The sequence below is a fragment of the Gossypium hirsutum genome, chromosome A04 (assembly GCF_007990345.1).
Source record: "Gossypium hirsutum isolate 1008001.06 chromosome A04, Gossypium_hirsutum_v2.1, whole genome shotgun sequence".
Lineage (NCBI taxonomy): Eukaryota > Viridiplantae > Streptophyta > Magnoliopsida > Malvales > Malvaceae > Gossypium > Gossypium hirsutum.
In genome coordinates, this window is record NC_053427.1 from 54,259,837 (window position 1) to 54,274,089 (window position 14,253).

Sequence of the window (14,253 nt, forward strand, 5' to 3'; positions counted from 1 at the left end):
GTTCGGATGCTCAACCATCCTAGTGACATGTCACTTGTATCCTAATCTATTCCTAAGGTTCAAACGGGCGTTTTCCTCGATCACACATCTTTGCTGTCTTCCACGGAATATCGAAATCGGTACTTCGGTGATAGTTCATACTCATCAAGTAAATCACATAATTACATATTATTCAACAATAACCACAAAGCATAATATTTCATGATAATAATCAGCATCATATCAAATAAACAACATTAAATTGGTTAAAATGACAATTATGTTACTACATTTACACATGAACTTACCTTGGTAGCAAAATATAAAGATTTTGCAATTTAGTCCACAATCTTTTCTTTTCCTCGATTGAGGTCGATTCCACGTCTTTCTTGATCTAAAATAACACATTTAGCTCATTTAATACTCACATTATCAAATTAATCCTTAACTCAAATTTTGGCAAAATTACAATTTTGCCCCTAAACTTTTGCATATTTACATTTTTTCCCCTAGGCTCATGGTTAAACTTTATTCCTTATTCTTATGTTTTACACCATGCTGATCACTTTTCTCTTCTATGGCAACATCAAATTCTCACTCTAACATGTACTTTGACTATTAGGTATTTTTACCGATTAAGCCCTTTTACTCGTTTTTGCTTAAATTCGAGTACTAAAAGTTGTCTAACATAATTTAAAACCCCATATTCTATCATAAAACATCAAAATACACAAATTTCACCTATGGGTATTTTTCCAAATATAAACCCTAGGTTGAATTATTGCTAACATAAGCTTAATCGAGCTACCGGGATTCTAAAAACGTAAAGAACATTAAAAACGGGGCTTGGAATCACTTACTATGGAGCTTGGAAGCTTGAAACAAACCCTAGCTATGGAGAACCCTTGAAATTTCGGCCTAATGAAGAAGATGGACAAAAATTGGCTTTTAATTTTGTTTTTAATTCATTTTAATAACTAAATGACCAAAATACCCTTACTACTAAACTATCCAAAAATTCCTTCCATGTCCTAATTTTGTCCATGAACTTAAAATTGGTCAAATTGCTATTTAAGACCTCCTCATTAATATTCCAAAACAATTTCATACAAAAAACTTCTAGAATGCAAGTTTTGCAACTTTTTCGATTTAGTCCCTACTTTCAATTTAAGCACTTTAGGCATAGAATTTCATCACGAAACTTTCACACAATCATGAAATAATATCATAATCATCAAAATAATTATAAAATAATTATTTCTATCTCGGATTTATGGTCACGAAACCACTATTCCGATTAGGCCCTAATTCGGGATATTACATGGCCTGTGTCCTTCACACGGCCACAACACGCCCATGTACTAGCCCATGTACAAAAACATGGACATTCTGTTTTTGACATCAGCAACCCCAAAATGTCACACAGCCAAGGCACATGCCCGTGTGCTAGGCCTTGCCCTTCACACGGTTGAGACACATGGCTGTGTCTTTGCTCGTGTGTTTATTATCATGCATACTGACTTAAAATGTTTACGTGCAGGGGACACACGGCTGGACTACACAACCAAGGGACTAGTCATATGTCACTCACGGCCTAGACACACGTGGCCTACCCGTGTGGACACTATAAGGCTATTTACCAAGCCCCATTGCCACCCTTACATATTTAGTTCCATACAAAAACCGAACAATATCAAAACAAGCATAATTCCTATAACCAAGTCAGCCACAATAGACATTCATTCAACCATGATAATGCATCTTTGATAAATTCAAAATGAATGTTAGCCATCATTCAAGGCTTGATACAAATTGAAGGGTTTCCAACCCAAGCCAATACATATGGCCAAACCTCAATGACATAAAATAATAAAGTCTAGGTCATATACATAGCATATTCAAAAATATAAATCCAACTATGCCGAATGCTTCGGTTGATAGTGTGATCGATATCTCTAACTTCCAGTGATCCTTGAGCTAGTTAGGCGGCACTGTAAGGAAATGGAAAGAAAATGGAGTAAGCATAAAAGCTTAGTAAGTTGCATATAAGTAAGTATACAACAACAATTTGTCAATAATCAATATGATCATAACACCAAGGTAGGCATAAGCATAAGTTACTCATTACCATCCATACAAGTCACATATTATACATTCAGCTCATATCACATACGTACCGATTAGGTACCTATACCACTCACAACATAGTTATACTTTCCTCATTAGTTTAAGAACATAACTTCCACAATTGAACCATTTGGAATACTACCGGATATTACATAAGCCTCAAGTATAGGGTAAGGTGCCAATGCCATGCCATAGACACGGTCTTACACTAGCTCATATTTCAAGTCGATGCCATGTCCCAGACATGGTCTTACACTGACTATCATTTTGTAGCCGATGTCTAGACATGTCTTACACTGGCTTACGTCTCGAGGCCAACGCATGTTCCAAACATGTCTTACTCTAACCCTCGTCCCAATGCTGATGCCATGTCCTAGACATGGTCTTACACTAGCTCACACAATAATGACCCAAATGTCATGGCATGAATATCCGGTTTATTTCCTAAGGTTTCAACGGAAATTCTACTATCTCATTTATCATTATACATTCTAAATTTTACAATCAAGAAACTCATGCTATAATAATTCAAGCACATATAATTAACAATGTAGTTGTATTATTTACATGCAACTTACCTTGGATTACAAAATATGGCGACTAGCCGATTTAGTCGGTTTGCTTGGCTTTCTTCCAGTCTAGGTTCAGACTCAATGTTTCTTGATCTATAATAAAAAAAACATGCACTTATTAAGTCACTTTATCAACCTAAGCACTCAACAATTCACAGTTGGGCTAAATGACCATTTTACCCCTAGACTTTTGCAAAATGACCATTTTACCCCTCGAGTCGAAAATTATATTTTATCGAATTTCTTTGTTTCTAAAGACTAGCCAAACCTCTTTGACTCTTATAGAAACTCCAAATTCCCACTATTTCACACATTTTTCATATATGTTACAACTTATGCAAAATGGTCCCTTTAGGTGTTTTCATGCTAACACCTTTCACAAAAGCTGTTTATGTCACATCCAAGACTCATATTCTTCCATAAAATTTTAGAAAACAGCCTAAATGCTCTCATGTAAAAACCCTATACTTTCAACTATGCAAAATAGACCCCTCATTTGAAAGCTCATGCTTTAAGTGTCTCAAAAGTACAAAAATCATCAACAAGGGACATGGAAATCACTTACTTGTGAGTGCTTCAAGTTGCTGAAATTTTTAAGCTTTCAAACTCCATTTAATGGCTGATTTTTGGTAGATAAAGAAGATGAAAAAGGGATGATATCATCCTTCATTTATTTATTTCTATTTTAGTCAAAAAATAAGCCACCTAACTCACCAAATTTGAAAATTTTGTCTCCTCTTTGACTCTATGGCCGACTATGCTTTCTTTTAAGGGTCTAATTTCCCTTTAAAATCCCCAAATTTTGATTCTCTAATAAAATAACACCTTTAGCTATCAAATTAGGACTTTTTCACTTTATGCGATTTAGTCATTTTTTCGCAATTGGGCTCACAAACGTTAAAATTTCTTCACCAAATTTCTCATATACTCTTAAAAACATGCTTTAACATCTAAATAATAATAAAATAATTTTTTTGACTCTAAATTTGTGGTCTCGAGACCACTATTTCAACTAGCCCCAAAATCGGGTTATTACAGCTTAGATGAAATTTCTCTCATTTCACATAGCCTACATAACTTGTTTTGACAGAAAAACCCCTTTAGAATTTAGTTAATTGAGCCTTAATGTCACGACACCAAAGATCCAGTGTCGCGACTTCACACACTATTTACTCTCAAACTTGTATGACAACTTGGGTATCATGACTTTCACTCCCGGTGTAGCCAATAGGCTTCATAATGGTTAAGATATTTCAACATAGATGATTTTCTTATATGTTATGACTTTAACAACATATTTTTGTGACTTTAACACTTGGTGTCGCGACACCCAAACATCAGTGTCGCGACTTTATTAGTAGTTCACCTGTAGCGTTGTTTTTCAATATTCAACTCCCAAGTTGGTGATCAGTTTTAATTCTGTGACTCCAAAGATTTGGTGTTGTGATAACAATGGAAGTCTCATGGTTCCTTTATATCTGTAACACCCCTAACCTGAATCCGTCACCGAAATAGGATTATGGGGCATTACCATACAAATAGAACATTTAAATATACATTTCATACATTATCATAAACATATTATAAAACAATCATTGACGTACATATCATCCCTTAATCAAGCCTTGAGGCCCTAAAATTACCTTAGAAGCGATTTGAGACTAAATTGGAAACAATTTGGAAAGTTTAGGAAAAAGTTACAAAATTTACAAAACAATAGTCACACTATAACAACCCATTTTTAGGTCAAATAGGAATAGTGGTTTTGGGACTACAAATCTAAAGTAAAAATATTTATTTTTTTATTTTATTAGGATTTACAGCATGATAGAATTATTATGTGAAAGTTTCATTAAGAAATTTTACTATTTAAACGCTTAATTTGGTAAGAAGGACTAAATCTCGTAACGCGTAAAATTTGAGTTCTATTGTTTCAATCTATTAAATAGATATGGTTTATTAATATGGAAGTCCTTATTATGTAATTAGTCCATTTATAATGTAAGTGGACATTCATGGACATTGCTTTAATGATGTTTAAATTATATTAACAAGGTTATATCGGTAATTTAGTTAATTAAGTTATTAATAATAAAACAAAATAAAAAATCTTGTTAAATCATTCATCATCTTGCCGAATTTGAGAAATAAAATAAGGGTTTTTATTAGGCTTCCATGGTTTCAACAGCTTCAATCTTTGATTAAGGTACGGTTTTTGATCTGTTTTAAATGATTTCTACATTTTTGAGCTCGTTGCAACTTAATTTAGCTAGCTCGTATTTTCATTTTTAAAATTTTTATAGATTTTAAATGATACCATTGTTGAATGCTTAAGTATTTAAATGTTTAATGATATATTATGAAGGTTTAATGATGGATATACAAGTTTTACAAAGTGATTTTTGACAAAAATGCAAAATAGGGATTAAATTGTGAATTGTAAAATATTGTTGTTAAAAGTGTGAAATAATGAAAAACATGGGCTGCTAGTAGTATATAGGAAATTTAGCTAAACATGGGTTGATATTAAATTGCATGAATTTGCAATTTTATGTGCTAAGGACTAAATTACAAAGTAGTCAAAAGTCAGGGGTAAATTTGTAATTTAGCCAAAATAAATGTTTTAGGCTAAATTGAATTGAATGAAAGTTTGAATAAGTTAATTTGATATCATATGGATCAAGATAATAAAATACAGAAATTAGATCGGGGGAAACTGAAAGGTAGATGAGTAGACGACGGTTATACGAGCAAATATAGGTAAGTTCGTATAATTAGAATCGTACTTTTTTCTACTTGTAATTTTTGAATTGAATGTGTATAATTGAAATACTTGAAATATAAATGTCTTAATGATATATTGTATTGTTACCGAGTCCCGTTTGAACTATATGAATTCATTGGATACAAGAGACGTGTTACTAAGATTATTGTATTGGTTGATGATAAACCATAAATTATACACATTTTTACCCCATGTTTAATGCATTTTATGGATGATTTCTCATTAGAATTCATGAATTTGATACTTATAATGCTTTAATTTAATGTTTTATACTTAGGAGAGCATAGGAGAGCGAAAGGAACGAGAAACGGGCCAAAAATGGAGAAAATGGACCAAAGTACGAAATCAACACGGCCTGGACCTCCTTACACGGGTAGACCACACCATCGTGTCAATCTAGCAAAATTGGAGCACGACTCACACGGGCGTGTCACACGGGCTGTCCCTACCGAGCCCAAGTTAAGTTCAATTCAGAAAAGGCCACTTTTGAGGGCTTCTAGGCATTCCAAAGCCTATAAATACACCCTATAAGAGGAGAAAAAGGAGACGGAGAATAGGGGGTAATGAATTACCCCAAGGAAGCTGATTGATCCATCTGAGAAGCCGGATTCATTATCAAGACTGAAGATCACTCCTCAATTTCCCTTCAGGAGTTTTGGGTTTTCTTTATGTTTTGTACTCTTTATTCTTCTGAGATGTTTTCTTATTTAGTTATGAACTAAATCCCCTAAATACCTAAGGGGAATGAAACCTAAGACGAATCTTGTTATTATTTTTTGAATCGTATGATAAATATTTAACTTGTTCTTAATTCTTGTTTTGATATCCCAGGATACTGATTCAAGACATGCTCTTATTCAGAGGAGGAATAGACCCTGTCTAAGAGTACTTTTGTCATAATTAAGCGGAGTTGATTGCGCGCCTAGAAATAGGGTGACAAGATTTTACCAGATTAGGGTGAAACCTAATAAGGGGATCCATAGATCGAGTTAATGCAACCCTAGAGTGTTAATTAGAGAAAAGTCTCGGTTATTCAATCTATGGACTAGACGTTATTAGTCTTGAATAGGGATAATAACATAACTTAGGGATCTCTACGGAACAAGTTGAATGAATAAATCATCCGATTCGGAGCCATAATAACAAGTAAAGTCTAGGTGGATTTTTCCTTAGCTATTGTCTCAAGTCAATCGAATTTCCCAAAAGCAATTCCTCAACTCTTTTCTTTGTGCGTTCTTATTTTAGATAATTAGTTAAATTAAAACAAAACCCCATTATTCTTAGGCTAGATAATAAAAAGACAATCATTACTAGTACTTTTGGTTCCCTTGGGTACGATATCCAAGTCTTGTCATTACTATACTATTGTTCGATAGGTGCGCTTGCCTTTTCGTCGTGATAATAGTTAGTCTAGGTTTGATCTTCATTATAAATATTTATTACTTTTTACGAATCATGCGATCAAGTTTTTGGCGCCATTGCCAGGGAACTAAAATATTAGGAACGCTAAATTTTTATTACTTTAGCCATTTATTTTTCTTGCAATTTAATTTAATTTAATTTAATTTAATTATTTATTAATTTACTTTTTCTTTCTCTTAGCAGGTTTTTATAGTTTATGACTAGAAAAAACCCATTAGGTCCATTACTTTTTGACGAAGAAATCGATCGTATAGTTTGTAAAAAACAAAGAGAAATAAGGCGCACCTTAAGATACACAGAGAACGAGCAAGAAGACAATACTCAACCTCCAATCGAAGAGATGGCTGAAAACCAAGGCAATCAACTACCTCCCACAATTGTGGTTAATCAAAATCCTGCTCCACGTACTACGTATGATTATGCTAAACCTTCTCTAACATGAACTGAATCTAGCATAGCTAAACCGGCTGTAGCTGCAGATACTTTTGAACTGAAACCTAACACAATTCAAATGACACTGCAGTTTGTTCAGCTTGATGGTTTGCAGGTTGAAGATCCCAATGCTCACTTAGCAAACTTTTTGGAATTTTGCGATACATTTAAAATCAATGTCGTTTCTGATGATGCCATTCGTCTTCAGTTATTTCCTTTTTCACTGAGAAACAAAGCTAAACAGTGGTTGAACTTGTTACCACGAGGGTCTATCACTACTTGGGAACAAATGACCGAATAGTTTTTACTAAAATACTTTTCGTCGGCTAAAACAACTAAATTACACAATGATATCTCTTCTTTTGTGCAAATGGATTTAGAAACACTTTATGATGCATGGGAGGGATACAAGGACTTACTAAGAAGGTGCCCTCACCATGGGTTACCGCTTTGGCTTCAAGTTCAAACATTCCACAATGGTCTGAATCGCTCGACTTGGTAAATGGTTGATGCGACTGCTGGAGGAACCATCAACAATAAAATACCGGAAGATGCCTATGAGTTTATAGAGGAGATGTCACTGAATAACTATCAGTGGCTAGTTATGAGGACAAAGCCAACGAAAACAACTGACATTTATAATGTCAACTCAGTTACTATGCTGTCAAATCAGGTAGAACTTCTCAATAAAAAAATTGATGGTTTATTTGGTTCTACGCAGGTACATCCAGTAATGAGGTGTGACTCAAATGGAGGAGGTGTGCATACATCCTTCAATCCCACAATTAAAGAGGAACAAGTCAACTATATGGGTAACAATAACTTTAGATCTCAAAATAAACCATACAGTAATACTTATAATACAGGTTGGAGGAACCACCCAAATTTTTCATAGGGCAGTCCAGGAAATCAAAGACCACAACATTTTCTGGGTTTTCAACAGCTACACTATCAACATGAAAAGAAATCTAACCTTGAGGAGATGCTCTCAAAATTCATATCAGTGTCAGAAACTCGTTTCCAAAATACCGAGACAACACTTAAAAATCAGCAAGCATTGATTCAAGGACTCGAAACTCAGATAGGCTAGCTTTCCAAACTAATCTCGGAAAGACCACCAGGAAATTCACTTAGTAATACCAAATCAAGAGAGCATGTTAAAGCAGTTACACTAAGGAGTGCGAAAGTGTTAGCGGAATCTGAAAAGAAGTTAGCACAAGAAGCCGTGGAAAGCAAAAGGAGGGAAGAAAAACCCGAAAATAGCGGCAAACCAGTGCCGGAGGAATATACACCACCAGTTCCATATCCAGCAAAATTATAAAAAGATCGCATTGATGCACAATTCGGTAAATTTCTTGAACTTTTTAAGCAATTACATATCAACTTACCTTTTGTTGAAGCTATCGCGCAGATGCCTACATACGCAAAATTTTTGAAGGAGCTTCTAACAAATAAAAGGAAGTTCGAGGACATATCTACAGTAGAACTCAACGATGAGTGCTCCGCCATACTCCAAAATAAGCTGCCAACCAAACTAAAAGATCCAGGAAGTTTTACTATCCCTTGCTTAATTGGTAATCTAAATATTGAAAAAGCACTAGCTGATTTAGGCGCTAGTATTAATTTGATGCCATATAAAATGTTCAAACAACTTGGTCTTGGGGAACCTAAACCCACTAGGATGAGTATTCAATTAGCCGATAGATCTGTTAAATATCCTAGGGGTATTATAGAAGACGTACTCGTCAAAGTAGATAAATTTATATTCCCTATTGATTTTGTTGTACTTGACATGGATAAAGATGTAGAAGTACCTTTAATTTTGGGGCACCCATTCCTAGCCACTGCTAGAGCTGTGATTGACGTGGGTGACGGTAAATTGGTACTTAGAGTAGGTGATGAGGAGATGATCTTTAAAATTTACGATGCTATGAGATTCTCTAGGGAACAGGATGATTCATGTTATTTCATTGACTCTATTGATCATATTACTCAAGACTCTTTTCAGGAAATTGTACAAAAGGAGACGGCAGAACCGTATCCAGCTCAAGACGAGGAGATAGGTGAGGAACCTAATAACCCTCCGTCAAGACAAGTAGAATATGAGGGTATTAAGATAAACGATGAACTTCAGCAAAAACCCTCTATTGAAGAGCCTCCCAAACTGGAACTTAAACAATTACCAAGCCATTTAGAATACGCATTCCTTGGAAATAATTCTACATTACCAGTTATTATTGCTTCTAATTTGCAACCCAAGGAGAAATAGGAATTAATCCAAGTATTAAAAGAACATAAGAAGGCCATAGCATGGAAAATTTCTGACATTAAACGATTTAGTCTTTATTTTTGCACCCACAAAATTTTGATGGAAGATGAATACAAACCGTGTGTGCAAGCTCAAAGATGTTTGAACCCCAACATGAACGAAGTTGTAAAAGTCGAGGTAATTAAACTTCTAGATGCTGGAATTATTTACCCTATTTCTGACAGTTCTTGGGTAAGTCCAGTGCAGGTTGTCCCCAAGAAAGGAGGCATGATGGTTGTGACCAACGAGAAGACTGAATTAATCCCAACAAGAATGGTTACGAGGTGGAGAGTTTTCATAGACTACAGGAAACTAAATGACGCCACAAGAAAAGATCACTTCCCCTTGCCATTCATTGACCAAATGTTAGAAACATTATCCAGACACATGTATTACTGCTTCCTAGATGGACTCTCTGGTTACTTCCAAATCCCAATAGCTCCTGAAGATCAAGAAAAGACGACATTCACATACCCATATGGTACATTCGCTTATCGTAGAATGCCTTTTGAATTATGTAATAGTCCTGCCACTTTTCAGCACTGTATGATAGCCATATTCGACGAACTCGTGGAAGATATCATGAAAGTCTTCATGGATGATTTTTCGGTATTCGGTAACTCTTTCCATCTCTGTCTTAAAATTTTAAAATGAGTTTTAATAAGATGTGAGGAAACAAACCTTATGCTTAACTGGGAGAAATGTCACTTCATGGTTCAAGAAGGTATTGTGCTAGGGCATAAAATATCTAGTAAAGGGATTGAGGTGGATAAATCTAAAATAGAAACAATCGAAAAATTACCATCCCCTAGTTCAGTGAAGGCTATTAGAAGCTTTTTAGGACATGCTGGTTTCTATAGAAGATTTATTAAAGACTTTTCTAAAATAGCTAATTCGTTGACTAAATTGCTAGAAAAAGATATACCTTTTAACTTCGATCAGGAATATGTAGAAGCATTTAATACTTTAAAGGATAAATTAATTAATGCTCCAATCATAATTGCACCCGATGTGTGATGCGAGTGATTTTGCAGTAGGTGCAGTATTGGGACAGCGAAGAGACAAGCATTTTGAACCTATCTATTACGCCAGCAAAACCTTAACGACTGCACAGGAAAACTATACTACTACAGAAAAAGAGTTGATAGCTGTGGTTTTTGCATTTGATAAATTTTGATCATATCTCATATTGTTTAAAGTTGTTGTTTACACTGACCATTACGACCTTCGCTACCTTTTAACTAAAACCAATGCAAAAACTCGACTCATTCGATGGATTCTCTTATTGTAGGAATTCGACTTGGAAATTCAGGACAAGAAATGAGCTAAAAATCTCGCGGCTGATCATCTATCTAGGCTTGAGAAATCTAATACTAGAGAAGTAGATGATGTGGAAATAAATGATTCGTTCCTTGAAGAACAATTTTTTGCTATATCTAACACCGAGGTACCTTGATTTGCAGACATCGCGAATTTTTTAACTGCTAACATTATCCCGAAAGGGTTAACACACCAGCAAAAGAAGCGATTCTTTAATGATGTGAAAAACTACTTTTGGGATGATCCATTTCTGTTTTGCAGATGTGCAGATCAAGTCATCAGAAGATGCGTTACAGGATCAGAAATATAAAAAATATTGGAACACTGCCACTCAGGGCCAACCGGAGGACACTATAGTGGAACTAAGACCGCACACAAAATACTTGAATCAGGTTTTTATTAGCCTTCGTTATTCGAAGACGCTATCAGGTATGTTACTTTATATGAAAAATGTCAATGGACAGGTAACATATCTAAACGTGATGAAATGCCTCAAAACTCTATGCTTTCTTGTGAAATATTTGACTTTTGGGTATCAATTTCATAGGCCCATTCCCCAGTTCATTTGGAAATAAATACATCTTAGTAGCAGTTGACTACATGTCCAAATGGGTAGAAGTTCAAGCTCAACCTACTAATGATGCTAGAGTGGTAGTACGTTTCCTTAAAAAACTCTTTTCGAGATTCAAAACACATAAAGCAATTATCAATGATATGGGCATTCATTTTTGTAATAGCCAATTTGAAAAAACCCTTAAGAAATACGGAGTTCATCATAAAACAGCCACTACATACCATCCTCAAACTAATGGACAAGTTGAAGTAGCAAACTGAGAACTCAAACGGATCCTTGAAAAATAGTAGAATCAAATAGAAAAGACTGGGCAACAAAAATAGATGATGCCTTATGGGCTTACAGAACTGCTTTTAAGACTCATATAAGGCATCACCTTATAGACTTGTTTATGGAAAAAGTTGTCATCTACCATTCGAACTAGAGCATAAAGCTTTTTGGGCTATTAAATTTCTAAACCTTGATCCCGAACTTTTAGGAAAAAACAGGTTGATGCAGCTGAACGAGCTAGATGAATGGCGAGCCAATGCATACGAAAATTCATGCCTATACAAGAAAGCAACAAAGCGGCGCCATGACGTTCGTTTAAAGCAACGGAAACAATTTGAAGTTGGAGATCTCATCTTACTATACAACTCAAGACTCAAATTATTTCTCGGGAAACTAAAATTACGATGGTCAGGACCCTTCGTAATTTAATCTGTTTATCCATATGGCACAATAGAGGTAAGTCACCCATCATACGGTACTTTCAAAGTAAACATACACCATCTCAAACTTCATAATGATGAGGATTTTAAAGTCAATGGAGAGGAGCTACGACTCCACAAACCACCCTGAATATGCCAACAAGGTAACAGTCGAGCTTAGACTATAAACAAGCTCTTCTCTACAGGCAACCCGAGTACTAATGATTTTAAATTATTTTAAATTCAAGTTTTAAACATTTAGGTCACTAACAGAGTATTTGAAGGACAGGTTCTCAGCTCCACACGGCCGATAACACGACCGTGCTTAAAGCCGTGTGACCAACATGGAGGGAAACACGGCCATGTGATACGACCATGCGAAAACAAGGTAAATGATTTCCCCAAAACACGGGATACGATAAATCCCCATGGCTGAAAAGGCAAGCGCACCTATCGTACCCAAGGGAACCAAAAGCACAAGTAATGACTGTCTTTTTATTATCTAGCCTAAGAATAATGGGGTTTTGTTTTAATTTAACTAATTATCTGAACTAAGAATGCACAGATAAAAGATTTGGGGAATTGCTTTTGGGAAAATCGATTGACTTGAGACAATACCTAAGGAAAAATCCACCTAAACTTTACTTTTTATTCTGGGTCTGAATCGGACTATTTATTCATTCAACTTGTTCCGTAGAGATCCCTAATTTATGTTATTATCCCTCTTCAAGACTAATAACGTCTAATCCCTAGATTGAATAACCAAGACTTTTCTCTAATTAACACTCTAGGGTTGCATTAACTCGATCTATGGATCCCCTTATTAGGTTTCACCCTAATCCAGAAAAATCTTGTCACCCTATTTCTAGGTGCACACCGCTTAATTATGAAAAAAGTACTCTTAGACAGGGTCTATTCCTCCTCTGAATAAGAGCATGTCTTGAATCAGTATCTTGGAATATCAAAACAAGAATTAAGAACACATAATTAAGAACAAGTTAAATATTTATCATACGATTCAGAAAATAATGACAAGATTAGTCTTAGGTTTCATTCCCCTTAGGTATTTAGGGGTTTTAGTTCATAACTAAATAAGAAAACATCTCAAAAGAATAAAGAATACAAAACACAAAGAAAACCCAAAACTATTGAAGGGAAATTGAGGAGAGATCTTCAGTCTTGATGATGAATCTAACTTCTGAGATGGATCAATTGGCTTCCTTGGAGTAATTCCTTACCCCCTATTCTCTGTCTCCCCTTTTTCTCCTCTTCTAGGGTGTATTTATAGGCTTTGGAATGCCTAGAAGCCCTCAAAAATGACCTTTTTTGAATTGGACTTAACTTGGGCCCGGTAGGGACACGCCCGTGTCCCACGGCCGTGTGACGTGATTGTCAGTCCGTGTTCAATTCGTTAAATTGCACACGACTCTGTGGGTCAATGACCAGGCTGTGTGAATCATGAAAGCCTTGGTCAGCACCCTCGAAAGACACGAGCGTGTGAGCTACCTGTGTGGCAAGGCTTAGGCCGTGTCTGCAACGCCCCGTACCCGAGACCGTTGCCGGAGTCGAACACGAGGTGTTAACAGACTTAATTCATTTACTTACACAGTTCATTTCGAAATTTCCAGGCAAGCTGGCTAACTGCATCACAGCCACTTTAAAAATCATATCTCGAGTTCCAAAACTCGGAAACTGATTCCGTAAATTTTTCCTGATTCTAGACTCATATATCCATCTACAAATGTTTTTCAAGAATTTTTGGTTGGGCCAATTAGTACAGTTTATTAGTTAAATTCTCCCCTGTTTCAGGGTTTGACTACTCTGACCTTCATGCATTACGACTTAGATATCTCCCTGTACAGAGATTAAATACTTATGCCGTTTGTTTCTAATGAAACTAGACTCAAAAAGGAATCTGTACATATAAAGCATGACTTCTAATTGTCTCTGGTTAATTTATGGTGAATTTCCAAAATCAGAACAGGGGATCCAGAAAATGCTCTGCCCCTGTTTCACGAAAACTTAAACATCTCATAAAATACGGC

At 35.5% G+C, this 14,253-nt stretch overlaps 1 non-coding gene across 1 annotated transcript; it reads right to left on the reverse strand.

Annotated features, from left to right (window-relative positions):
* Positions 1 to 7,655: 7,655 nt before the first annotated feature.
* LOC121228410 (small nucleolar RNA R71) lies at positions 7,656 to 7,761 on the reverse strand. Its single transcript, XR_005925986.1, has one exon. It is a non-coding gene; the product is annotated as a small nucleolar RNA R71 (small nucleolar RNA).
* Between the last annotated feature and the right edge of the window lie 6,492 nt (positions 7,762 to 14,253).